This window comes from Camelus dromedarius, chromosome 18 (assembly GCF_036321535.1).
Source record: "Camelus dromedarius isolate mCamDro1 chromosome 18, mCamDro1.pat, whole genome shotgun sequence".
Classification (NCBI taxonomy): Eukaryota; Metazoa; Chordata; class Mammalia; order Artiodactyla; family Camelidae; genus Camelus; species Camelus dromedarius.
This window is the reverse complement of record NC_087453.1, coordinates 14,779,113-14,806,384: the sequence shown is the minus strand read 5'-3', so window position 1 is coordinate 14,806,384 and position 27,272 is coordinate 14,779,113. Positions and strand designations below refer to the sequence as shown.

The 27,272-nt window shown below is 41.8% G+C and overlaps 1 protein-coding gene across 4 annotated transcripts in view; it reads right to left on the bottom strand.

Annotated features, from left to right (window-relative positions):
* Nucleotides 1-16,468, bottom strand: part of CHD6 (chromodomain helicase DNA binding protein 6) — a 161,340-nt gene extending 144,872 nt beyond the window's left edge. For all 4 annotated transcript variants that reach the window (XM_064475670.1, XM_010975258.3, XM_031433796.2 and 1 more), the window contains exon 1: nucleotides 16,382-16,468. The gene's annotated coding sequence lies outside the window, so the exon portion shown is untranslated. The remainder of the gene's footprint in view (nucleotides 1-16,381) is intronic.
* Between the last annotated feature and the right edge of the window lie 10,804 nt (nucleotides 16,469-27,272).

Sequence of the window (27,272 nt, the reverse complement as noted above, 5' to 3'; positions counted from 1 at the left end):
TAGCAACCTGGAAACTAAGCTTAAATGAAGATCATGGGATGTGCCAGGTAGGCAATACTCAAGAGAAGTATGGTGCAGCAGACATGGTCCCAGAAGCAGTGGGTTCACTACTTCAAGGCAGGGTCTCTAAGGCCCTGCGTTTATATCATATGTAAGAACAAGTAACTGTGTGACTCTGAACAAGTTTTTTTAACCTCCCTGTGCCTCAGTTTCCTCATCAGTAAAATAGGGTGGGAGGTACAAACATAACCTACAACCTCACAACTTTAAAGAATTAAATGAGAGAATATAAAATGTTTAGTACCTAGCATATAGCAAGCACTCCACAAATTTCTGCTCTAATTATCCTGCTGCTCTGGGATGGGATGTCCTCAGTTTTATTTGGTCCTATCATATTCCTGCCCTGCCTGGCACTGGGGTCAAAAGTAAGTAAGTGCAGTCTATTCTCTGGGCCTTCCCACCACTCACGTCCACGTTGCACAGCTGATTCCCCCTAGCTATGGGCAGGGCCTCCCTTTGACCATCCACACACCCCAGGAAAGCACAGCCACACCTCATTCCTCAGACCCTCTCCTCTTCCGTTCTCCTAATGAAAACTTAGCAGTTTACTACTTCATTTCTTCATTGCCCTTTTAACAGACTAATGACAGCAAATTAATTAAAAACGCAGATCCCTACAGTCATTCCCTCCAGTATTCTTGTGGATAAACCCAGTTAAATAACGAGGATTTCAAAAATTTCAGGCTGTACTATCTAATGTTAGATCAGTCTTCCCTCTCTCCACCTCCCCTCTTCCTTTCTTTCTTTCTTCCTTCCTTCCTTTCTTCCTCTTTCTTTCTTTCTTCCTTCCTTCCTTTCTTCCTCTTTCTTTCTTTCTTCCTTCCTTCCTTTCTTTTTTTCTTTCTTTCTGTGGGGGCAGGGGTGTGTGTGTTGGTACTACAATCACAGAATGAAGATGCCCATTTCACCTTCCTTAGGAGGCAAGCCCTTCGGCTGCCACCACAGCAGTTTTACCTGTGGGCTTCAAAAGCTCACTGCAGCCCTCCCCTGCCATCAGCTCTCCAGCCTTCATCCCGTATCAAGAAGTAAAACGACCAGCTTGTGTAAGTTCAAGGGCACTTATTAAAACAAAGTCGAATGACAGTGAGCGCAGGGGTTCCAGGTTAGGACTCTGCTGCCTCTTTCTTCTCAGATTCCTGGCGGGATGCGGGTGGTCTGAGACCAGCTATGCCCTCGGCACTGCTCTTCTGGCTGGCTGGCATGCTTTTGACAGTCAGTGGGTCACAACCAGCATTTCATTTTAAAATTTTTAAAAAAATGGAATGAAAACAACGGAATTTTGTATTACGTGAATTATCTCAATAAAATTATTTTTTTAAAGAATACAGAATAAAAAAAGAGTGCATCACAAGAAGTAAGAGTAAGTATTGAATATTAAAACCTTTAAAATATATATGTATGTATACTGGGTACAATACAGTGTCATTACTGTGAGTCACGGTCACGACAAGCTATGAAACCCTGGTTTCAGCAGGCGGACGCGAGCCCCAGGTGCCTGTGCTGTGGGGAGGAGAGAGCGCAAGCACCCACAGGCCTGCTCTGTGTCTAGACGTTAGAATTCCCCCAGCTTAAGTTAAAACGTGGGTTCTCAATGTGGCAATATCACCCCAAGGGGGCAAAAACTGGTTCTTGGGGGTTAAAATATCTTACTCGTTTACATATTAAGCAAACACACAGTACATAAACAGATACACTATATATTTGTGGTATTAAGTTTTCATGGGTAGGAGCGTGATAACACACACAAAAAAAACAAAACAAATGAAAAACAGCTGCGGGTGTGGGGAGGGTATAGCTCAATGGTAGAGTGTGTGCTTAGCATGCACAAGGTCCTGGCTTTGATCCCCAGTACCTCCATCAAAAAAAGTTTTAAAAAGTAAATAAATAAAAATAAACCCTAACTACCTAACCCTAACCCCCCTCAAAAGACAATGTAAAATAATTTTTTTTTTAAACTGCCCAAAAGCTCCTTAGGGGAACAATAATGAAAAAACAAAAGTTGAGCAACATTTCATGAAGCCTAACTTCCAAGACTCCACGTTCAGCCACAAACGGTGCTGTCAGCACCATTTGGTTCACCTATTTCCCAGAAAGTGGGTATGTGTAGGGGCAGGGGGAAAGGGGGAGGGGTGTTAGGGAGGGAGGGGCTGGTAAGGGATAGGAGTCTAGTGCTCCTAATCCCCTGGTCAAATACTATCTCATTCTCAACCCCCATCCACTGTTCAAACCAGTGTGCAGGTTTATATGAAAAGATACTGAATTCGGTTTTTCATGTTTGATATGCAAGTAAATATGCAGAGTAGGTGGCTGGAAATGAGGGTTTGAAGCACAGAAGAGAATGCGGATGGAAACAAAGATTTCAGAGTCCTCAAGAGCTGCAACAAGAAAGAAGTCTGCCCGGGAAGGAGCAAAGGAGCAAAAGGGCATGACCATTAGAATATTTAAAGGGCAGGTAGGGGTAGGGAGGTCCTTGATAGTTTTTTAAAAAATTAAAGCCCCGGGAACTATTTAAAGACAAGATCATAACAATCAGCGATCCTCAAGAAACATCAGAAAACAACTCCTAATTTTTAATGTTTCAGATGATTTAGAGACAACTATGAAAATCTTTTCTTGAAGTCTCATTAACACTACCACATTTTCTTAATTAAGCATCTGGGCAACCTGAATGGCTTTAATCCCAAAATGGACAGTAACTGTCTGTTCAGTACAAAGCCTCTCTGAGCCTCAGGAAGATGTGCACAAGCATGTCTGCACTGAATGCTAGGTTCCACTTTAGAACTCTGCCATCAGTCTAAGAAGGCCACCACCCAGCCAGTGCTGGGGGCATGGGAGGAGGTGAACAGGAGGGATGGGAAGCTGGCCACGTCCTTTATAGGGGGTTTCCTTTCCATTCCTGAAACCCTGTGACCACCAGATCACATTAATCCATACTAAAAGGTAAGGACACATGACAACTAATACAACACATGATCCCTGACTAGATACTAGATCAAGAAAAATAAAAAAGCTAGAGAACAAGTGAACAGTAAGATTTAAACATGGACTATGTATTGGTTTTATGTTAACTATCCTGAGTGATATAACTGTATTATAGTTATGTACCCTTTCTTTTAGGATAAAGATGCAAAAGTACTTAGGGGTGAAGTGTTACAATGTCTGCAAGGAACTCTCAAAAGATACAGCTTTAAAAAGAAGTATATATAGACAGGGAAAGAGAGATAAAGCAAACTTGGCAAAATACTAATAACTGGTGCATCTAGGTAAAGGAGAGATGAGAGTTACAGTACAATTCACATAACTCTCTGTAGGTTTGACATTTTTCAAGATACAAAATGGCCAGAGGGGGTATAAATACCACCAAATATTTTTAAAGTTTTTGATTTCTATATGTTCCAACTCTCCTCCATTAGAACAGAGAATGCAAAATTGACACAAAAATACTCCAAAGCATTTTTAAATACTATGCTCGCACAAATAAATTTATTTGGCAAAGAGAAATTATTTCAAGTGCACAAATCAAGTCAGTTTCTATACCACATTGATAAATTCCTAAGTTAGTTACTACATAGAGAAACAGAATCTGGGTGTTATTTTTGTTCTACACATTCCAATAACATATGGAAGGCAAACCTTAAAAATACTTTAAGAATCTAGGTAGTTTATCTAGATTCTTTATCTTAAAAGAGTATATTAACACTAATGGGTTTTACACAAATGCCAAGAGTTCAAGGCAAACTTAATTATTTGGGCTAATGAGAGACCGTATGGATAAACCAAGTCCATATGCAGACACTGCTTTAACTTCCTAAACCTTTAATCAAAATTACGAGGAAGTAAAACTGACCAAAAAGTTTCATCTCCATCCACTCTCATTTCTATTTAAGGAATTTATATTTAATAACAAAAGGGAAAGAAGCAAATGAAATAAAAATGCCCTAAGTGCTCAAGTATGAGTTCTTGAACAAAAGAAAACCGACTTTAATCAAGGCTAATATTTACTGAGAATTTACTACACACGAATCTCTATGAGAAATTCAAAGTACAAAGACTGGACCTTGTGCCCACAGGGCCACAACTTTGTTGGGGAAGACAAACATACAGAAAACGAGAAAAATAATAATGGTTGGCTCAGTCTTCCTTTGTCCCTGCTCCCAATGCCTCAATTCAATGACTTATCTCCTAGCCAGGCCACTGCGGGAGCCTCCTAACTCATTAACCTGTTGTAAAGCCTCTCCAAACCAATGGTATTCAAACTTGGATGCATGATGGAATCACCTGAAAAGTTATCAAAAATCCAATACCTGGGTCTCTCTTCCAGAGAATCTAATTTTGCTGTGCAGCCTGGGCACTGGCATTTTTTAAAGTTTCCAGATGATTGTAACACACAGCAAAGTTTGAGCACCACCGTTCTAAACCAACCTCTGCTACCAAACACAGACTACAACCTACTCTCCAGCATTAAAACCTCTGACGATTCCTCACTGCCAACACATATCTAAACTCCTTACCATGATCTCCAAAGCCTTTCAATGTCTCCGAGCTACTCCTCCAGCCCTGTCATCCACTCAACTCCACAGCTGTCCGCTATACTCCAGCCACAATGAACTAACCATCTGCCTCCGCTCCCTCGCAGGATACTCCCTATGCTTAAAGTGTTTCCAAATTAGACACCAATCTCACTTTATTTATTAAACTCCAAATAAATTTTCAAGAACCAGTTCAAAAGTTCCTTCCTTTCAAAAGCCATCACCAGCTCCCCTGGGTAGATGGCTGCTCCCTCTTCTTGCATTCTAACAAAAACTTTGGACATAGCTCCAATCTGACATTCATCATAATGTCTGTAGCAGCAGTTTACATTTCTGTCTCTTCTAACAGAATGTGCATTCCTCAAGGGCAGAGACCAAGTACATTTATCTTCAAGTTCCCAGAGTCCAGTAACGGCTGAAACAAAATGAAAGTTCAATAATTATTTACTAAATAAATGGGCATCACATACATGTGGAATAAATGAGTAACGATATGAAAAAAGACACAGGCAGTTCAATGTGAAATGTTAAATTAGTTATATAAGCAAAATCTGGCTCCAGAAGTGTAGAGGGGAAAGAGAGTGCTTCTGGCAGATACAAAGGGGGAAGGCCCCATGAAGACAGTGGGACTTATTCTCAAATCTCAAAGGAAAGAAAATATCCAGATAGGCCAAGAGCAAGGGGCAGGGAACCAGGTGCGTGGAAAACAGCTAAGCTATGGCACATCGCACAGGAAAAGCCATTTAGCTCTGCTCTGGGTTTCCTCAAAACATACCCTAAAAACAACTTTAGAAATTAATCATGCTTTTTGTAGTGACATAAATCTATTCTCTGTCTCCTTATCCTTCTTTATGTTTCTTCTCAGTCCTTATCACCACCTGATACATTGTGGTTCTGCATATTCAAATAACCACTAGAACATAATAAGCTCCATGAGAGTAGGCACTTGCTTTGTGGACTGCTGCACCCCCAGGGCTTGCACCAGTGCTGAGCACATAGTAACGTTCAACATACCTTAGCTGAATGAATGAACATATTTATTATGGCCTCTGATCTGATCTTTCCTTTCACCTAGAGATTGGCTCCCTACCTCCCTAGCCTCGACATACCCTAATCCTACCTAACCTTCCAATGCAGAAAAATGCCCAGTATGACTCAAAGCCTTCTCTGACTCCGCATCCCTATCTTTTCTGAACTTCCAAAGCCCTTTATCTTTCTTGTCTTAGGGCACTTTTTATGGGCTACCTTGGAGTAGCATAATTATCTGTGTACAGGTGTTTATGAATATCTTATCTCCCCTTTACATTGTAAATTCTTTGAGGGCAAGCTCTAGGTCATTTTTCCCCCAGAGCAGCGTGTCTTACAGAATTGCTCAGTAATCTCTATCAAGTAAAAGAAAAAATTAAAGGTTGTATTAAACCTCTGATATCTTAATATTAACCTCAGAAAGATTAAAATCAGTAAAGACTTATCTCCATTCACCTTGTCCCCGAGATATACCAGATTCTTTAAAATTATAACATCTAACACATAACATGCTTACAATGTGCCAGGTATTGTTCCAAGGGGTTACATAAATTAACTCATGTAATCCTCAAAACAACCATGAGACAGATTATTATGTCCAGTTTACAGATAAGGAAACTGAGACAGAGGTTCACACAGCCAGTGAATGGCAGAGCTAGGATTCAAACCTGGTGGTCTGGCTGCAGAATCCATGCACTTAACATGCTGTAGTATCTTTACAAGTGTTGGGCAGCCTCCTATATTTGTAAAGCTAAATGTGGCCTTCCGAGAATTTACTTCAAAAATATTAGAGACGCAAAGATATTTAAGGCAAAGAACTATCCTCATCACGTGAAAGATGGAATTCCAGAAGGCAGTAAAAGTAGAGAACAGATGACAGAAAAGGCATGAAGGGTTCTGCAGCACAACTTTGGGAAGGATAAATCCTGGTAAGAGACAGGTACCCTTGGACCTAAGACTTTAGGAGCAACTGTGAGAAGTGATGGAGCAGAGTGGTAAACATAAGCACTGGCATGAGGTTATCATGGACAGAGCTCATATTCTACAAAGTCGGTACTGAGGGAGTACAGCACAGAGAATGGCAGCCAACTACTGCTGAAGAATGCAGGGCTCAAACTGCCAAGCTCTGCAGTTACAGACGAGTAATGCAATTCCTTTGCCTCTGCTATGACAACTGTAAAATGGGTTAATATCAGCACTTAGCCATAAGGATCAAGGATAATAATCCATGTATATTCATCAGGATGGGCGTGGTTATGCTGCAGTTAAATCTCCTTCTTTAAAAAACTCTGGTTTAAAGCATGGGCTTACTTGCTTACACTATGCAGATTTCTTTCAGGAAGAAAAAGAAAGTATCTGCCTAGAAGTGTCTCATATCACTTCCAGTCAAATTTCAGTATCCAAACCAAGTCCCACAGTCGTGCTCAACTTCAAGGTGATGAAGAAGTGCAATCTTCCACGTACCCAAAAGAAAGAGAACCAAAATATCGACGAACAGCCCTAACAACCACCACACCACGAAAAGAACCTCGCACCATACCTGGCGCACAGTCAGCACTCAATGACTGGTCGGTGCTATTATTATTATCATAATTACTGAGTGGTCTGGGAAAAACTTACTCTAATAACCCCAAGTCATAGAGCTGAATGAACATGCAGATGTGAAAACAACCTCCCATGAACCTTATTTGCAATAAAGCAAAGGTGAATTTACAAGCATCTCACCATGATATGACGGGGGAACGTGCCAAAAAGCTTCTAGTAAGCAAAAGGTAGTAAACAAGAGTTACCAAAACAGTACCACAAGCCTTTTACCATGGTATCAGGGAAAGACATGCCAAAATGTTTCTAGTAAACAAGACATAGTAAACAAGAGTTACCAAAATAGTACGACTCATCCTTACTTAAGACATGTAAAATTTCATTGATAATACCTTTATTTCATTTTGGAGAACAGGAAAAAAGTTATGCAGCCTTTCACAAATTCACTTCTAATCTTAGAGCACTCCTTCCCCATATTTTCCCCACAAATTCTTAAGGGAAATTCTCCTATGTGGGTTTTTAGGACCCAAACCCTCAGAGTTAGGGAAAGAGTCCAACTTAGTGAAATAAGAATTGAATTTTAGTCCTAAATTGACCACTGAGCAGCCCTATGGCTGACTAGGACACGACGAGGACTCTGCTCCATCATCCAGAAAATGACAGTATTAGCCTAAACAGCCTCTGAAGTCCCTTCCAATTCTACTCTTCTGCAATCCTGAGAAGCAGGACAGGGGCACTGGTTTAGAAGAATCTAGTTAAGATGCTGGATTGTGTAAGACCTGATAAGACTTAAATCTCAAACTAGAAATAATTGCCACAACCACGGCTACGATGGTAGCAACAAAGCTTAATTCAAGAATGAACATGACAGAAAGTCAGGAGCAGCCGGGAGAGCCCTGCCAGCATGAAATGTCACAGGTAAGCAGATAAGGGTGGACAGAGTACAGCTATTATGTGTAAATAAGGAGTCTGGTATTTGGGCATGGCTTATGAAATCTGTCTTTCGGTAACATCTCATACTGCAGTCCAGCCAAAGCTCTGCGAAATCAGTGATGGTGATGGGAACAAACTTGAAGCAAGGAACCTACAAACCTGCGAGACTTGAGATCCATCAACTATCAGATCTCAATTCCAATAGACTGAGTTTTCCAATTCCTTGAAACCCTTTGGAGAAAGTCATACAAAAGAGCCCAAAGCAGCATGTTATAAAACGTTAAGCTCCACGCATCAGTGATACTTGTGTCTCAGCTAAACAGAAGCCCCTGCCCAGAAAACCTACCATATCTTCACTCCGAGAGTGTAAGACAGTCCCCTACAACAGAATTAAAGGGAAAACAGTGCTACTTTTTAATTGAACACCAATGGAAATATACAGCATTAATTCATGTCATAAACAAAGCAAGAGACACTGCTGCATCAATAATTTTGTTATTCCTGCATCTTTATGAAGGCTTCCGATTCTAACGTCTATGAGTGTATAAAGCACACAGGACACTCCTTATTACCTCTCAAGCTTCAAGAATCATTGCTAAATGACTCCTTGAAAACCTAAAACCTGGAAAATAAATCTAGTAAAATCACAACATGATTAGAAAGATCCATTTCATTACATCTAGACAGCATTCTAAAAAGCTATGATTCTACATGTGGATCTTCATTTACTTCTATAGCCATGTTTCCTTCCACTTGTCAATCACAAAATAATTTCCAATTCTGCAATGTATATTAATCAATATATCAGAATCAATGCCATCCTTGATTTTAAGGAGTTTAAAATCTGAAGTACAATTAGATGGGGCTGGAGACAGGGAAGCATATACAACCCTGAATAAGAAAAAGAAATCCTTTCTTTTAACAAATCCATTTTTAAATATACTGGAAGGGGACAGAGGATAAGGCTCAATCCCTCAAGGGAACTTTGGTGAATATCATTAAAAATAAGGATTACCTTTATAAACTGAAAAATCATCCTTTAAGTAAGCCGATAAACCCGAAATACTTTACATAGGAAAAATCTCCATTAACTAAAGTAATTGAGAATCTTCAATAACCAGCATTTTATATTAGGAATGAAGTATCATACTCAAAAGCTGTCTGTATTAAATCTTTATATGAAAGAAAAAAGCTTCAGCAGTCATGCTGAAAGACATATAAGTTAGTCACAGCCGTGAAGGGTCCTAAGGCCTCACTGGAAGAGCTACCTTGCTGTTTGCAAAACCTTACAAGACACAAATCTAAGTTCATTTTCTGATCCTACTATTTCTTAACATCAAATCAACTTTTAGATAAAAATAAATAGGTAAATATAAATGAAAAAATAGTGCCAAACTTTATACGATGTATTTAGTCTCATACTAGGCTAAAGAACAGTCTTGCCCATATTGTATTTCCCTTTCTAAATGGAAAAAAAAAAAAAAAAAAACCCACTATTTCTCCCAAAAAGCAGGGAAGATGGGGGAGGCTCCTGGTAAAAGGGTCTAGAACTGTGCTGTCAAATGCCAGTGCCATTAGCCATATGTGGTTATTTACACTTAAATTAATATTAAATAAAATTTTAAATTCTCTTCCTTAGTCATACTAGCCACCTCTTCAGAGCTTCAAAAGCCACATGTAACTAGTAGGTCCTACACAGATATAGGACATTTTCCATCATAGCACAAAGTTCTACTGGACAGTGCAGCTCTAAAACAATGTTCCTCAAATTTAAAGGTACACAAAGTCATCAGGATAGCTTGCTGTAACAAAGATTACTGGGTCCCCATCCCAGGTAGTTTATCCCAGTCGGCCTGGAGCGGGGCCAAATACCTGCATTTCTAACATGCTCCAAGACAGAGGTGACACTGTCTGTCATCCTGAGTAGCATGCTCTATGGTAAAGGACTAGTTTTTGTTTTCTCCCAATCCACTGTTGATCAAAACTGTTATAAAATACTAGAAAAGTCAATTACTAGGGAAAAATTTTAGACAAGGACAACATCATAAACTTACATTTTTTATTATTAGATTCAACAATCATTTTTCTGAAAAATGCTGTAAAAGCTGCTACTTTCTTTCAAGTTCTGAACTTACCTCATCGCAGACATGCAATAACAGTCCACAGACCTGCACAGATCCACAGATTTTTGAGTAGCCCTCATCTAGGAGAGCTTATTTTACATTTTTACAATTTTTGGAGCCGATCATTAATGATTTCTTTCATACACTGTACCATATACTCAATGTATTTTTACAACTCAAGGCAAAAATGTTATCTCCATTAAGCAGAAAACCCAGAGTCCCTTAAAAATGACACTATACAGGGTTTGCTTAAAGAAACAACCTGATGGGTTATCATTTATAATGTGATCCAAACTTGTCACATGGTCTACAAGGATGAGGGCTTGATTTTTTCATGTTAACCCGTGGCTGAATTTAGATTGCTAACACTGTAAAGCCAAAATACACAATGAACATTAATAAAGTCTCTGAGTTAAATTACATAAAAGTTCTTTCAGTAAATAAAATATATGATCTAGACCTATCTTACCAGACACAGTCCTTCAAAGGATTTCTTAAGAATGCTGATGGTTTCCTTGAACCCAAAGTGAATACAGCTCAGTGCATTTCTTTACTCTTGTACACTTAGGGAAGGAACACATCAAACAGAATCCCCTTACAGGAGCCAGTGCCCTTCACCAAACTACCTAAAGCTTAGGTGTTTTCCTCAATCCATATATCAAACCAAACAGGCTGATACTTCTTCTACTGAACTTTTGGTCTGGTCCAATAAGTAGACTTCTATGAGAATACCTTCAGGATAACTTCAAGTTTGACCACTTCTCAGAGACTACTTTCAAAATTTTCTTATTATGCTACAATTTTGTTTTACCAATTTGTTTGACTATTACCTAAATAAATTATAAAATAAGGTCCTGAGAACTTTAATATGTGATCCTTTCTCCTATAGTAACATCTGGTTTAACAGAACTTGACATATATGCATGTTCTATATAAAATAAGATTACATGCTCAACTAGACATTATTTTAAGAAAAATTCCACTTAAAATTAACAACATTAACAGAAAAGTTGCAAGGTATATTTCATATAAAGTCTGGGGAATATAAAGACAGAAGGAGATTATTTTTAATTATTCTTCCTACAATGTCAGAAAGAAAACCCTTTTCCTCTTAACATATTGAACGAAGCACTAACAGAATAAGTAAGAAGTACAATTCAAAGCAAGAAAATGCCAGGAGCTTTTGCCATGGCCACCCCCTCCAGTCCTGTCTGCAGAGGCAGATGGCTGAGACCAAGACACTCAGGACCATCTAAGACTGTCTTACAACTGCCCTCTTGTCACCTGCTCCATGGGCAAAGGCATGGAACAGCTTCCCAAGTGTAACAATAAGGCAGGGAAGAATTCTGGCGGTAATCCTTGCCGGATGCTGCCCTGAGGGATGCAGAAGTTCTTGCCCAGGCCCTGGCCAACTGATTTAGACTGAGATGGCAGGAACCGCTAAAGGGAAAAACAAAAAAAAGCCCAAAGAAGTCAGGCTCTAGGCAAAAGATTTTGCTCAAACAAAACAACTGTTTTGTAATGACCTAAATCAATAATCCTGAATATTATTTTTGCATGTGGGTGGGAAGAGATGAAGGGAGGGAAATGGAGATGGGCAGTCACAGATTCCCTTAAGAATCATAAAACGCAATGGATTTGCTTCCCATAAAAAGGCACAAAATTTTGCATACTATTTTGGGGAGTTTACAAACGAACTAAAGACTCCCTTGGTGTCCATCAATCCCAGGATAAAAAGCGTCAACCTAAACACGCAGGAACCAAAGGTCAGTGTTACAATAGCTAGACCTTCATTTAACCTGAAGCCTGACCTTTCATGTAAAAGACAATCTCAGAATTTTTTTTAAAAAAGTAGATATTCCAAAAATAAAATGCCTTGGTTACACAGTGAACAAGAAAATACAAAATACATTAAAACTTTACTGATAATATATTTGATCCATCAAATTTAGATCAGTGAAAACTTACTACAAAAATCTTTAATAAAGGAGTAGAAAGGTAGAAAAAGAGAAATCTCACTTTACTCTTTTAAAAATTCAGACATGCATCCATCACTTTGTAAATGTTTGGATTCGTGTCCTGAAGTTATCTTAAAATTCTACTTTTCGGTTTTCCTGAAATTTTCAAACACTTAGTATGTTAAGAAATAGCTAGCTATTGGATAAAAGCACCATGGAAGTCTTTGGAAAAATCAGATTTTTCTTTGCTAAAAATTTTAAGCCCTTCATTATGACTATAAAGAAAAAAGGTTCATCAGTTTTTAAAAATTCCTCAAAATAAAGAGCTATTTATGTCATATACCTTATCAAAGACTCTAGAAGTCTCAATAATGACAAATGACATAAAGAATAAAAGTGGGAGGATGTAAAAAAATCACTGTTACAAACTAGAAAATCCAACTAATACAGGTACCACAAGCAAAAATAAACATTTTTATCTAGATTTTATGAAAATAACTTGGTTCAGAAGTGGGAAACGGGATGGATATTTTAAAATAACTCCAGTTTACGACCTTCAGGACATTTATGGAAGTAACAGAATTTCTCATGAGGGTATCAAAGCCTCCACAAAATGAACTAAAGAGAACATTCTGGCAATGAAAAACTGACCGCATTCTCCCTCTGCACTTCATGGTTCTTACTGTACTGGGCTAACCCTGAACTCCTAAGTGCCCTAGTGAGACCTCTTCTACACTATGGAGACAAGCGGGGAAAGGATGCCCTCACTGTATTCCATCTGCCTCTTCAGGGACGAATTCTTGAAACAGAAAAATAAAAATCAACTGGTGTATAGAACTTAGGCAAAGCATGCTAGTTTACCTAGCACCATACCACAAAAATGTGACAGCACACTCCAGCTTTTTAAGAAATCTTTAGAGAGTGGTGTTAATGAAAAGAGTATGTGCTTTGGATCCAGATGATGCGGGCTCAAATTCTGACTCTAACATGTACTAGCTTTATGGCCTTGAACAGGTTATTTCATTTCTTTGAGTCCATGAAGCTCATGGAGTGGCTAAGAAAACAGGGTATTTTTTCTCATCTCTGTAGTCCGAGGGCCTGGCTAAGTGCTGGATACATGCCAGGTATTCATTCATTCATTCATTCATTCAATGCTAGTTCTTTTTTCTTCCCTCACAAGTTTGTCATATTCTATTGCAAACAAAAATATTCTCTGGGGAACAGATATCTAAGCCCCAGCTATTATTTTATGTATTTCAAGGAGTTTTCAATATAATAATAACCTGGTACAGGAGAATGCAGGCAGTCCCATGAAATCCATTGTAGCTTTTCACCTGAATTAAACTAAAACTTTGAATGAGGGATGGAAATATAGAGAACTACGAAATATTTATTAAAAATAAAACAATTTCAAACCTTGCTATACTGAGGGGACACAGGAAGAGGGTGAGAACATAATCTCCTCAGCTGATTTAGTTACTGTCATTGTCCTAGACAATGTCACTGTCACATACCAAAGGTTTTATTTAGGTAGAATCCTTGAATTCTAAAACTTGTTCAAAAGGGTTGTGAACATGAACCCATGTGTGACTGCATTTGGTCATTACCAATAAAAAGTCTTCCCGTGAAAGCTGAAAAACAGAGGCACCTGCAGCGAGAATCATGCCCGAGATTGTGGAACCCTCTTTCCTCATGATTTAACGCAGGAAGACATAACCACAAACTTTGTTTGCAGCAAAGCTATATACCAAAGAAAATCTGAAACTGAAATCTACCGCTTTAAGAAACCAGCTAGCCCATTTGTTGATGTTTACCATTGTGTCACAAAAAGATAGGTTTTTTTTGTGACACAATGGTAAAAATCAAAAATGAGATGTGGTTTCTAAAGAGGTAAGATTCCGTTTCAGATTTTCTTTGGTATTTGAAATAGTTATGAGAAAAGCAAATCAATAAATACAAAAAACTAACTAGCTGTCAAAGGATCTTCCAGAAATGCAGCTGTTACTTGTGGCTTCCCACTCCACTTTCAACTGGCCATTCAACTTCTCCTTTGATCTGCGTGAAGTAATATGCTGATGAGTTCAGAGAACTTCCAACTCTACTAATAATAAATTATAAAAATAATTAGAAAGCTATAGAATATTAAAAGCTGTGGTAAAAGTTATCATAGTCAAAGACTTTGCAGTGCTATAACAGACGGGCTAAACGTAAAAAACAAACAAAAATAATTGCAGTATAAAAGATGTGACTCCAGGCAGACTGTGATACCGCAATGAGACACAGCTAATTTCACAAGAGATCTAGATTTACCGTCCCCATGGACAGACTACATCAAGAACAGTATCATAGTCTGGCTACTACAGGGAGATTCCAAAGTTAGCAAAAAAGGAAAAAAAAAAATTGCAAGGGTTAGCTTTTAAAAGTCCATTAATCAAGAAAAAAGTTTAAATAATTCATCTAGGAAATCTGCCCTGGGACAGAAAGAAGTCCAAAATTTATCATTTTACCACTCCACGTTTTCCCAGGCCTTTCGTTATAGTCATGCATTGCTTCTGTATGAAACCACCTGTTCTGGTTGGCATAAGCCATTGCACTTGACGATTCATGCCTAATCATTTTATCATACATGGATCTCAAACCTTCTCCCCACCCCCAGAGAACCACAAAGTCTACAAAAACTATCTCCCTGAGGTTCCAGCCTGATCTTCCAACGTGGAATACCAACAAACTCGCCTGTGCCATGCACAATAGATGGGTACACATCTCTAGTAAGAAAGACAGCTCATAATTAGCCTTGGGAACACGGCGGAGTGGTCCCTGTCTGGACTATATTCTAAGGATCACAAGCATATTTCCTTAAAGTACGTCGAAATCTAGAGCCTACTGGGATGGTGCCCCTATATGACATTTGAGAAACAGTAACCAAATCTCAGGCAGTACTGCAGACAGTCTGAAAATTATAAAAAAATTTTAAATGGGTATTTTCTCTGTTCATGGATCTGTTACACCAGAAGTGAGCAGTGTTGAGGGGGTGGGGAATAAGTCGCACACACAGCCCCAAAGATGCCTGGAGATGCCAAGGATTCACTAGAAACCTTGGCCAGATTACTAATGATCCATAAACCCTAATTTGGAGAACACCGGCCTACAGGTTCAAAATCGAATTATACTGCCTTATTAGATCACACACTACCGAAACCACAGGCAGATCAGTCGTAACTGGAACTAGGAACACTTTATGTACACAAATATAAGTGCTTATGCATTTTTAATTGGATCAAATAAAACTGAAGCTGCAAACAAACTCAAATTTCAATTATCTCACTAGTGAGGGGATTTCCTAATAGCGTCTTTTTAAAAGCCAAGTAGCTGCCAACCCTCTGCACATCTGACAGGCATGTCCCTGGAAATTTGGGAGCAACAGACTCCGTTACTTCTCAACAGCGAAGGAAATAAATACCCTGAAGGGGACAGATTCCTCTTTTTTTTTTTTAAAGCTCAAACATGCAATCTAATAATGCACAAAACTTGGCTGCGGGGTTGCTGGACACCTCCAGGGTTCCAATTTTCGGGGCGAGTGCGCGCTAGTGCGTAAGAAGGGGGCGGAGGTGGTGCGCGCTCCGAGGACGCGCAGGGGCCCCCGCCCCCTCCCGGACCAGCAGCCTGGCACCAGCCCACCCTCCTCCACCCCTGCAAACAGACGCAGGACGCCAATAGAGCAACTTCTCCGCGGGGGCGGCGGCGGGAATAGCGGTCACCCCCGCCCCGCGGCGGCCCGGCCGGGCCGGGGGTCGCTCCTCGGCCGGGACTGGCGGGTGGGGGGTATAGGGGAGCCCTCCGCACGCCCCGCCCCCGCCCGCCTGGCCCAGGGCCGGGGGCTGCCCGGACCCCCGCCCCTCCGCGCGGGCCGCAGCGGCGCACTCCCAAGGACGGCCGCCCGGCTCGAGCGCGACCTGAGCGCGAGCCGGAGCGCAGCGCGGCTGAGGCCGGCCCTTCGCCTCAGGCCTCAGGCCGCCGCCTGCCCTCCGCCAGGCCGCCCGCCCCGCTCGGACCCCGGCCCGGCCGAGCCTCGGCGCCGCCGAAGCCCCTCATCCTGGCTTCATTCATAGGGGCACCCCAGCCCGGCCGGCGGGGCGGGGCCGGGGACCCGCGAACAAAGCCAGCCCGCCGAGGCCGGGGAGGAAAATAAAAAGTTAAGAGAAGAACTTACCTAAAATGGCTCCTGCAGCAGCCAAAATACAAACAGCTATTATTTGGTGAAGTTTAGCTCAGACACCCTGCAAGGACACCCTAACCCGGCTTGGGCCCGCCTCCCCTGCCACGCTATTGGGCTTCGCCGGCCCAAAACACAGATTCATTGGTCAGCCTGGCTGCCGCTCAGGTAGAAACCCATTTCAAGCTTGCTTGCAGGGGCGAGTGATGGGCTCGCTCCATTGTGCTCGTATTTGCATGGATGTGATCGCGGCGCTGATTGGCCTGCGCCAGGGCCGCCCCGCCCCCTGCCTCGCGCCCCCCGCCTTGGAGACGCCACTGCGCGCGGCTCCGCCCCCCGGGACTGAGCGGCGGGGCCACGGGGGCGAGGCGGGGCTGGGGTCCTGCGGGCCGAGGGGGCGGGGCGGGGTCCTGCCAGCCTTGGACAGAAGGCAGGGGGCGGGGACTTGGAGCGCGCGCGGACCCGGCGGCGGTACAGCCCGCAGGTGGAGGTCTCTCAGGTAGCGGTCTAGCCATCTGGAACACCCGAGGCTGGCGTCTCTGGGGCTGGGAGAGTATGTGACTGGGGTCCCGCGACAGAGAGATTCCGCTGGGGACGAGGTCCCGTAGGTCAGGAAAAGAAGATGCGGAGAAGCCAGGTGAAGAGCCGAGAAGCCCGGCAAAGAGCCAAGGAGCCCCGAGCTCTGTCTCCAGCTGCATCCCCGCCGCTCCTCCTGGCTCCCTGGCACTCCTGGCACTCCTGGCACACGAGCTTCTTCGCAAGGCCCCTACGCACACCCTAGGAGTTTTCAGCCTCGGGGGTCTTCCGGCTCCTTGGATATACCTGTGTAAAATCAGGTGTCAAACTATGGTGTGTGTATCTTGAGGCCTCCTGTCTCCCTCACCATCCTTGTTGCATCCTCAAGGACAGGGCCCAACGTATGGCAGAGATTCAACTAATTGTTTAATATTGTTGAATTCGTTCGTTAGTAGCTAATTTTTGAATGCCCACTAAATGCCAGGCATTGATCTAAGGCAGGAGATACAGTTGTCAATAAGACAAAGGCCTTGCTCTCCTGGAGTGGGCATGCTAAGGGGAAAGAAAGACAATAAATAAATACAAGGGGGAGGTAGTGATCAATGCAATAAAGAAAATAAATGAAGGCAGAGACGGTTAGGGAGTTGGCCCTGTCTGGCAGAATACTCTATATGGCATCCCATTACTGCCCCCTTCCCAGATGTGGCAGTTACCTCAGCCCCTTACTCCCTACCTGCCCCCATCATGGGTGTCTCCTTAGCACCCACCAAAAAATGGTTGGATTGTGACTGTAGAAGCTCATTTTACCTCAATTAAAGTAGGGATGATCTGAGTTCTGATGATTCCAAGAACAGTGTGTCTGATGCATTTAAGATGAACGTGGTTTGACTTTGTCAGAGGTAGCTGTGATGATTTAGCAGAGCCTTACTGCACCCCAGAGAGAGGATATTTTTAGTGTCTTTGAAACCCCAGCGTTCCTATGGTTTTCAGCCTGTGGCCCTAACTCTCTTCTGAGGACCATTTCTTCACTTCTTGGTGGACACCAGAAAGATTTCTCCAGTTTGAAAATACAAAGAGAGCAGCCCCCACCACCTGTCTACCTCACCTGTGCATATTTCTCTCATTTGACTCAAGACTGGCCAATATGTGTCATGGTCCTTCCCTCTTTCTTCCTTCCCTTAACAAAAGACACAGCATTAAACAAGGCAGACAACATCTCTATCCTCAGAGAGCACACAGTCTGGTTGATGACAAGGTGGAGGTTTACACATGGATCCTGAAGAGTTTCAATTCTGCCAAGCTGCTGGGGAGTGAGTATGCTGAGAGCTACTTGTCCCCCCTACTCACAGGGATGACAGTGGACTTACTCTCCTGGACCAGCTGCTGCAGGGGCTGAAGCCAGACCAGGCAGCTGGTAGCTACAGCCTCTTCAGTCTGACACCAGCATCAACAGTCTAAAACACTCAAGACTGCTCACTCGACGTGGATGTCAAGTGGTCCTCCTTTCACACAATCAAATCCCTTGCCCACAAAAGATGACATAACATAAATCAGGTGAGGGAGGAGTGGGACTTCAGACAGAGGGAGGAGTATATATGCCAAAGCATAGAAGCAAGGACAGTATTGGGAAGTGTGAGATCAGGAGGGAGGGGGACGGTAGATTTGTCAGTAATCCCTGTTCTTAAACTTGAGAAAAGTCAGTAGCATGTAAGAAGTTAAACACACGCAAATATACAAATGTTCTATCACTAAACAAGAAATCAGTGACAGTGCATGACTGACTCACAAATGAATGGTACAGGTACAAGCAGAGGAGAGATCTGGCAGCTGTACTCAGGAGAGGCAGCAGGCTTGACCTTCAAAGAGTCAGGTCTGTAGAACTGAGCAAGGTTAGTGGAATCTGACCTCCCAAACACTTCCGCTGTATTCAGGGACTGAAGGGGAAACACAGACAGCTAAGTGTCTTTTAGCTGTACACATCCATGGGGATGTCTTAGCCAGGGTTCTCCAGAATGCAGAACCTGAGTCCATAGGGCAGGAGTGAGAGGCAAAAGGAGGAAAGCAGGGAAGAGGGAAGAGCTAAAACCAGGATGATTCTTCATCTGGCCTCCACTGAGTGTGGCTGATTGCTCCCACTCAAGGGCACTTCCTTTGAGAAGCCACATGAAATGAGACTCAGTACAGCCTGCGGGAGAGGGAAAAGCTAAGGAAATTTCTCCACCAGCTCACCTTGAGTGAATTCTTATTCACTCCAGTTGTTGGTGCATAGGTGCCGGGGACGGGGGTGGGAGGTGGTTCTGTGGTGTCCCAAAACTCAGTGTCAAGAAGCATGCAGCGGGGCCGTTAGGCAAAACATTGTCAGGGCGCAGCTGTGTGGAGTCAGATGGAGCCCACGCAGAGCCGGGTGTCATGGCAGCTTCTGGGACAGACATGGTTGACATTAAGAGGCCCTGAAGTTTTGATGTGGGAGTGACTTTCTGTACCATATTGTATATCCATGTTTACCAAGGGCCACAGAAGAGCAATCCTTAGGAGCTCTGAAAGGGAGCCACAGAAGAGCTTCCAATAGTTCTAGAACTTTGTGACAGTAACTCCATAAACACAAGTTGCATCCTGTCCAACCATGTTCTCTCTTGCCTTCCTGCCTCTGTTCACCTGTCTGTTTCCTCCATTAAACTGTGAGCTTCTTTATTGTTCTTGTTTATATGTCTGTGGTAGAGAAAAGGCTACTTGCCCCAGCCCCAGCCCATTTCATTTTCCTCCTTGGTTCGTAGTAAACTACATTTCTCAGTAATCACACAGGTCCTTGTGACTGAGCTCTAATGGAATCTGGACAGAAGTGGTACAAATATATCCCATGTCTAAGCATCCCCTAAAACTTCCTGTGTGATCCTCCAAATTGTTTTCCTATCCTATCTGCTGGCCAGATGCAAAACTAGCCAGAGGAGGACTTAGAGACCCCTCCCAAACGGCAATGGTATGAGTCTGGGTTACCAACTGACTGCATGGAGCAGAATCCCTGTGCTTACCTGCACTGGACTGTGCTGTGAGGGAGAAATAAACTGTCCAAGTGTCATCACTGAAATGTGATGGTTGTTTGTTACAGCTGTTAGCACACTCTAATACAGTACTTACTACCTTTGTTTGCTTCTGTCTTCCTCTAGGGGAAGGATAGTGTTTATTTGGCTTTGTAACTCAAGTACTAGTAGGGTGCCTAATACGTAGTAGGAGTTGCTCAAAGCATGAATGGATGTGAATGAGCTGATACCTGAGCCTGGTCCTAAAGCATCAGAGGTAGAATGCCAGGTAAAGTGGCAGGTGGAAACTGTTCCACTTAAGAGACATAGCATGTGCTGCAGAGGCAGAGAGACTGGGGTGAACGTATGCAGTTCTCAGCAGTACAAATGTTTCATGATTTGAGAGGAAGATGGCTAGGGTGAGGCAGAGAGAAGACAAGGGCCAGATCACAAAAGGTCTTATTCATTACATGAAGGAGTTTGAACTTTATCCTACAAGAATCATTCAAGAATTTTAAACAGGATGTGATACCATCAAGTTTATGTTTTTAGAAAGATCTCTCTGGCAGCATAGAAGAAAGATAGATTAGAAAGGGAGAGAAAAATATGGATTTTGTTGGGGAGGGTATAGCACAGTGGAAGAGTACATGCTTAGCATGCACAAGGTCCTGGGTTCAATCCTCAGTACCTCCATTAAAAAAAATTGTTTTAAACCAGCTTTCTAAAAATAATATGGATTTTTAAAAAGCTACATTTCCCTTTGCTCCAAATCATTCTTCTGATGAGATTCTCTACTTAAAAGGGCTTTAGGGAAGTTGGTTTGGGAAGTTGTGCATACTCAAGCCCCTCTTGGAAGTTCCTATTGCTCATTAAAAACTCTGAGAAGTCCTACATTAATGAAATCTGTTAAACTTTAACATAATAGTTCTCAAAATTATTTGACCACAGAACCCCCTTTCCATTTAATACCTATTTAAGCCAATATTAGGATTAGATTTGCCCACACGTAACAGAAAAAAAGAACAAAGGACATAAGACTGAAGTTTATTTTTGTCTTGCATAAAATAAATCTGGGAGCAGGCAGTCCAAGTGGGGCATGGGGCTCTGTGGTACCGTTAGCAAGCCAAGCTTCAGTATTTTTGCTCTGCCACACTTTTAGCTTTCATTCCTAAGGTCACTCTGTGATCCAAAATGGCTGCTGAAGCACCAGCCCATGTTTTTTGGAAGGAAAAAAGGAAAGACAAATTGAAAAAAGTGGAGCTCAGCCATGTTCCTTAAGCTGCCTTCCTGGAAATATGTCACATCACTTCTGCTTACATCTCATTGGCTAAAACTTGGTCACATGGCCACACCAAATGGCAAAGGAGGCTGGGAAATATGGTATTTTATTTTTATTTTGCTTGGTTATGTGCCAAGTTAAAAACAGATGAATGGATAAAGAAGGTGTGGTGTGTGTGTATACACACACACACACACACACACACACACAATGGAATATTGCTCAGCCATAAAAAAGAAGGAAATGTTGTCATTTGCAGCAACATGGATGGACCTAGAAATTATCAGACTAAGTGCAGTAAGTCAGACAAAGACAAATATTATACAATATCACTTACATGTGGAATCTAAAAAATAATACAAGTGAACTTATTTATAAAACAGAAACAGACTCACAGACATAGAAAACAAACTTACAGTTACCAGAAAGGAAGTGGGGGAGGGATAAATTAGGCATATAGGATTAACAGCTACATACAACTATATACAAAATAGATAAACAACAAGGATTTACTGAATAGCACAGGGAACTATATTCAATAGCTTGTAATATCCTATAGTGGAAAAGAATCTGAAAAAGAATACTTATATGTATCTGTATAACTGAATCACTTTGCTGTACACCTGAAACTAACAGAATATTATAAATCAACTATAGTTCAATAAAAAAATTGAGGTTCTGTTACTAAAGAGTTGAGAGACTCAATCAGCAGTCTCTGGCATGATGTCCCGAAATAATGTTCCACAGAACGTAAGTTGAGATAAAATGACTAAGTGAGGAGATTGATTTTTTGAACACTTTTTAAACAGCTTTATTGTGGTATAATTCACATGTCATACAAGTCACCTACTGCAAGTGTACAACTGAATGATTTTTAGTAAATTTATACAGTTGTGCAACCTTTTACCACAAACCAGCTTTCGAACATTTCCACCAACCCCAAAAGTTCCCTTCTTCCTGTTTGTAGTCACTTGCCACTCCCACTCCCAGTCCTAGGCAACCATTTACCTGCTTACTTCTCTCTAGTTCTGCCTTTTCTAGAAATTTCATATTTATGGAATAGAACAATATGCAGTCATTTGTGCCTGGCTTATTTCACTTAACACAGTTTATCTTTGCGGTTCATCCATGTTATAGAGTGTTTTGTTAGTTCATTCTTTTTTATTGCTGCACGGTCTTCCATCATATGGATATAACTGTCTTCATTTATCTATTCACCAACTGATGGACATTTGGATTGTTTCCACTTTGGGGCTATTACGAATAATGCTGCTATGAATATTTACGTGTAAGTCTTTGTGTGGGCATAGGTTTTCATTTATCTTGGGGAGATACCTAAGGAGATCGATGCTTAAAATTGAATGCATACATTGAAAGGACATTTATTGATTGCCTGCAACTGACAGGCACTGTACTAGGTGCCAGGAATACAGTGGTGAATAAAATTCAGCACAAAGTCAGCCCTCATGGAGCTTGCAGTCTGTGGAAGAGACAGACATTGGTCAAATAGTGGTGCAAACAAATGTCCAATATTATAGCAGTGGTCAGTGCCATAAAGGAGGGGCACACGGTGCCACAAGAGCTTATGCTGGAAGGATCTGCCTCGATCAAGGAGGTCAGGAAAGCTGCCCATTAGCTGAGATATGAAGGATGCTAGGATTATCACCCCAATGAATTTTATCCTTCAAGGTATTATCTTATGAGGCTATACACTTATTTCCAATTATGCTGCCCTTGCAAACAATTCTGAGCCAATTTATAAGTTGGTCCCTGGCCCCTTTGTCATCAGATCAAGTTCTTGTGTTTTGATCTCTCAGAGATTTTTGTTTTCTTTCTTTTTTTTTTTTTTTCTGATTAGGCAATGACGAATACAACAAGCCACATAAGAAAACCAGCTGCATCCCTTGAGCGTCACATCTCACCTATTGCCAAAATGGAATTCCCCTGCTGGATCAGGGACCTTATTCCCCAGAGCTGATGGAGAGGGGTCCACAGCAGTTTGCAAAAATAAATTCACAGATATTACCTGTAAAAAGGGGAGAGTGGACAGTACCAGCTCTATTCTCCTTTACAGTTCAAAATCATGGGTCTGTGATTTGACCCTGAGAAGATGCCAAACAGTGATCATGGTGTGTGGAGATAACTCCCAAAGAAGAAATAAAAGAATGTGTGTAGCCAGGGGGCAGTGCCCTGGCCTGCCGGAAGCACATTCCCCAGGACAGAACTGGATAAAAAGAATTAAGCCCTCTTGCTTTGGAGCCCTAGAGATCTGGTTCCAATTCCAGCTCACCACTAGTGACCTTAGGAAAGTCACTTGACTTAGAGATTTTTTTTATTTTGATGACAGGGTTGTTGTATGGATTAAATGATTCATACAAACAACTTAGCACATCGTAACTGCTCAACAAGTCATTAATTACATCCTTTTCTCTGGCCTCCATTTTCCCACAGAGACCTTCCCCCTTCTGTTGACTGGCTTTTTTGGAAACACATTAATTCCATTGATCTGACTGAAGTCAATCTCCGTCCTTCTCGCCTTTAGCCTGAGAGGCCTTCTGTCTTTTCGGGTGCCTTCTGCTGACATATAACCTCCAGCCCTTGTGTATTAATCAGACTGATTTAACTCTAAAAGGGCTAAAAAGCTCTCTCACCCATGTATGGCACTACTACTATTTTGATTTTGTTAAAAAATCGGAGTTTATACATATAAATGACTGTGCTCACTTTCAGTAACTGTGATTTACGGAAAGTCACACCTCAAATGTTCTTGGGCAGGATTTTTTGAAAACACTGGTCACCCTCCCCTGAAATAGTTCCATAAATCTTTCATTCTCACTCAGCAGTGTACTTTCCTGCAGCGACAGACAATTTTAGCCATAAAAACGTGCTTAAGCTGAGGCATTTTTTACCAAGCCTCAAGTTGCTGTGGAATCCTTCCCTTCATGTACACAGTTCTACCATCAGCATTACTGACCAATTTAGAGAGACGACCATCTGTAAGTTGACAATGAAAAAAAGCTGTTTTACACTCTAGGAATAAAGCAGTACAGTTTTATAAATTAATTAGTTAGTTTCCATGTTTTTGCGGAAGAAAAGCATGTGAGCCATCCTCCAAGATAACCCTCAATGTTCTCCACATGCTGGGATTCAAACCCTTATCTTGTCCCCACCTGTATGGGGTAGGGCCAACGAGGAGGGGCTTGCAGTATGAAACCTATTTGCTATCTCCAGGCACTGAGTTTGACAATGATTATAATGATGTAGTCATTTCATCTGTAAAATGGGGCTCATGCCTTGTGTAGGCAATTTCTCAGTGCAAATGAGATGCAGCATGTGAAAGAGCTTTGGCATACACCCATGAATTATTGTTGAGGATTTCAGGTGTAGCACTTTATACCTGGGACATCAAAGTATAAACCCATTATATATACTTCACACATGTCTTGGTGATGACCAGAGTCCACATTCATACCTACTCATAAGCCAGTGGCCTCACATTATTGAAATGTCAGTGCCTCCAAAATCTTTTGACTCAGGGCCCCTAGAATCTTCCAAGGTGTGACATCTTCTCAAATCAGACAGCCAATTGGCCATAGTGAATTGCCAGGGCATTGTCCCTCTTCTTTCGTTTCTGAAATATTCTTTTGGATAGCTGCACACGTTTCATTAACTCTTTCTTTGGTTTTGATGAAGTGTAAATGGGGCCCTCACGGGGCCAGTTTTGAGCTCCATGATGAAGTACCAGCATGTCTGCCTTCTGCTTACTCAACAAGTGAGTGTTGTCCGCAGGAGAGGAGCTAGGCTACCACGACCTGCTCAAACAAGTTCATTCCAGTTTCAACATGTGTCCATGATGGTTTTCCCTCTTCCTGGAGGCACTGGGGATTGAACCCAGGACTTCACGCATGCCAAGCACACACTCTACCACTGAGCTGTACCCCCACACTGCTCCCCTCCCCCCGATGGATTCTTGACCTTATTAAAACTATACAGAAATCTAGCAGTCATTTAGCCATGGTTCTCAGTGTCATGGCTTGACATGGCCGGTCACGGGGTATACGGCAAGCAATTAGTCACTGATCATATATAAGGGAGCACAGTCTAAACGACTTACCTTTAAAAAATAAATAAATGGGAGCAGATATTCTTATACTTATGTTGCTTCTATTCATCTGTATTCTGATGTGCTCTCCGGAGCAACAAGCAGGGAGTGGCATTTTAGCTGAGTGCTGGGAATGTCACACAGCCCACAGTGGACCTTATCTACATCTCAGCCTGTGGTGAGAGACCATTACCAGTTCTGACAACTGTAAGTTATGATGGTGTTGGTGAGTGAGTGGTGATTTTATAGTTACTGCCACTATTAATACTCCTGCTTTGGCAGTATGTGCTTTCTCAAGTTATTAATAGTATTTGTGGGGGGAAAGTCTGGGAGAAAAACCAAACTTGTTGTTGAAAATAAAGTTAGCAATATTTATTTAGTTTTTCCTTATATAATAGCAATTTTTAAGATCTTTAAATGGCTTTTTTTGGTATGTTCAAAATGCTTTAATGACCGTCACGCCGCAAATATTTTCAGCACTATTTGTCTTACTTCCCTGGTGAAGAAAATCAACCTAGATTGTGAGGAGTATGGGTTTCATCCATACCTCCTCCTTGGGGTCACAGGGGGTGTAGCAGAAAAAACATCTAACCCAATACCTCCCCTGCACACTCACATATTGCAAGGTTGCTTATTTTCCTTACTCCTTCTGGGCATAACAAGGACAAGGGCAGATCAGGGTCAACACAGGCAGGGCTCTGTAAACAAAGTAAAATTCCTGGAAGACGCATTGGTATCTGGTATCGAGCAGGTACAAAGTCCCTCAGGCAAAACTGAGTCAGGGTTAGGAGCCAGGAGATCCAAGTCATATGAAGTTAAGATCAGAAAAATAGGTGGTTAAGAACAAATGGCAAAGGTCTGTTTTGGCCTTTTTGTAGGTGGGTGGGGTGTGTTTGTGTGTGTGTGTGTCTGTGTGTTTGTGCATGTGTGTGTGTGTTTGAGGTCCTGGAAGGGTACTCTTTGGTTAATTAAAAGGTAAAAGACAAGATAGATAAGTGTAGCTCATGAACGATTAGATGGATGGTTGGATAGATAGATATATTGATGCATGAATGGATGAATGAATGATTGAATGGACAAATGGAAATAATGAAATTAGGATGGATGGCTGATATGACAGATGAATGAGTTTGGGCGAGTGAATGATTAGTTGGATGAATGGATAAATAAATGGACAATGGATGGATGAATAGATAGATACATAGATACATAAATACATATACTAGATGAGTGAGCGCATTCATAGAAACTGATGGATTGATGGAGGAACACAAAGATGGACTAATGAACAGATGGATGAATGAATGCATAATTGGATGGATGGTGTGGAATGCAGAATAATGGCTCCCAAAGACGTCTTAATCTCTGAAATCTGTGAATATGTTAGATTACATGGCAAATGGGAATTAAACTTGCTAATCAACTGACCTTGAGATGGGGAAATTATCCTGGATTGCCTGGGTGGGCCTAGTGAAATCACAAGTACCCTTATATGAGGAGGGCAGAAGGGACAGTCAGAGGTTGGACGAGGCTAGGCTGCTGATTTTAAAGTTTGAGGAAGGAGACAGGAAACCAAGAATGCAAGTGGGCTCTAGAAGCTGGGAAAGGCAAGGAAACAGATTCTTCCCTAGGGTCTGCAGAAGTACTGCTATTCTATCAACATTTTACTTTTAACCCCTTAAGATCCATTTTGAACTGCTGAACTCAAGAACTGTAAGATTGGAAATCTTTGTTGATTTAAGCCACTAAGTATGTGGTAATTTGTCACAGCCACCATAGACATGGATGAATTTATCATTGGGTCAATAAGTGGATGGAAAATGGGTGAATAGTTGGATGGCTAAATGGATGAATGATAAATGGATGAATACACAGACAGATGGGTGGATGATTGGATGGACAGAGGATGGGTGAATGCATACATGCGTACATGGTTGGTTGGTCGGAGGGATAAGTAAAAGAAAACTTGTTTCT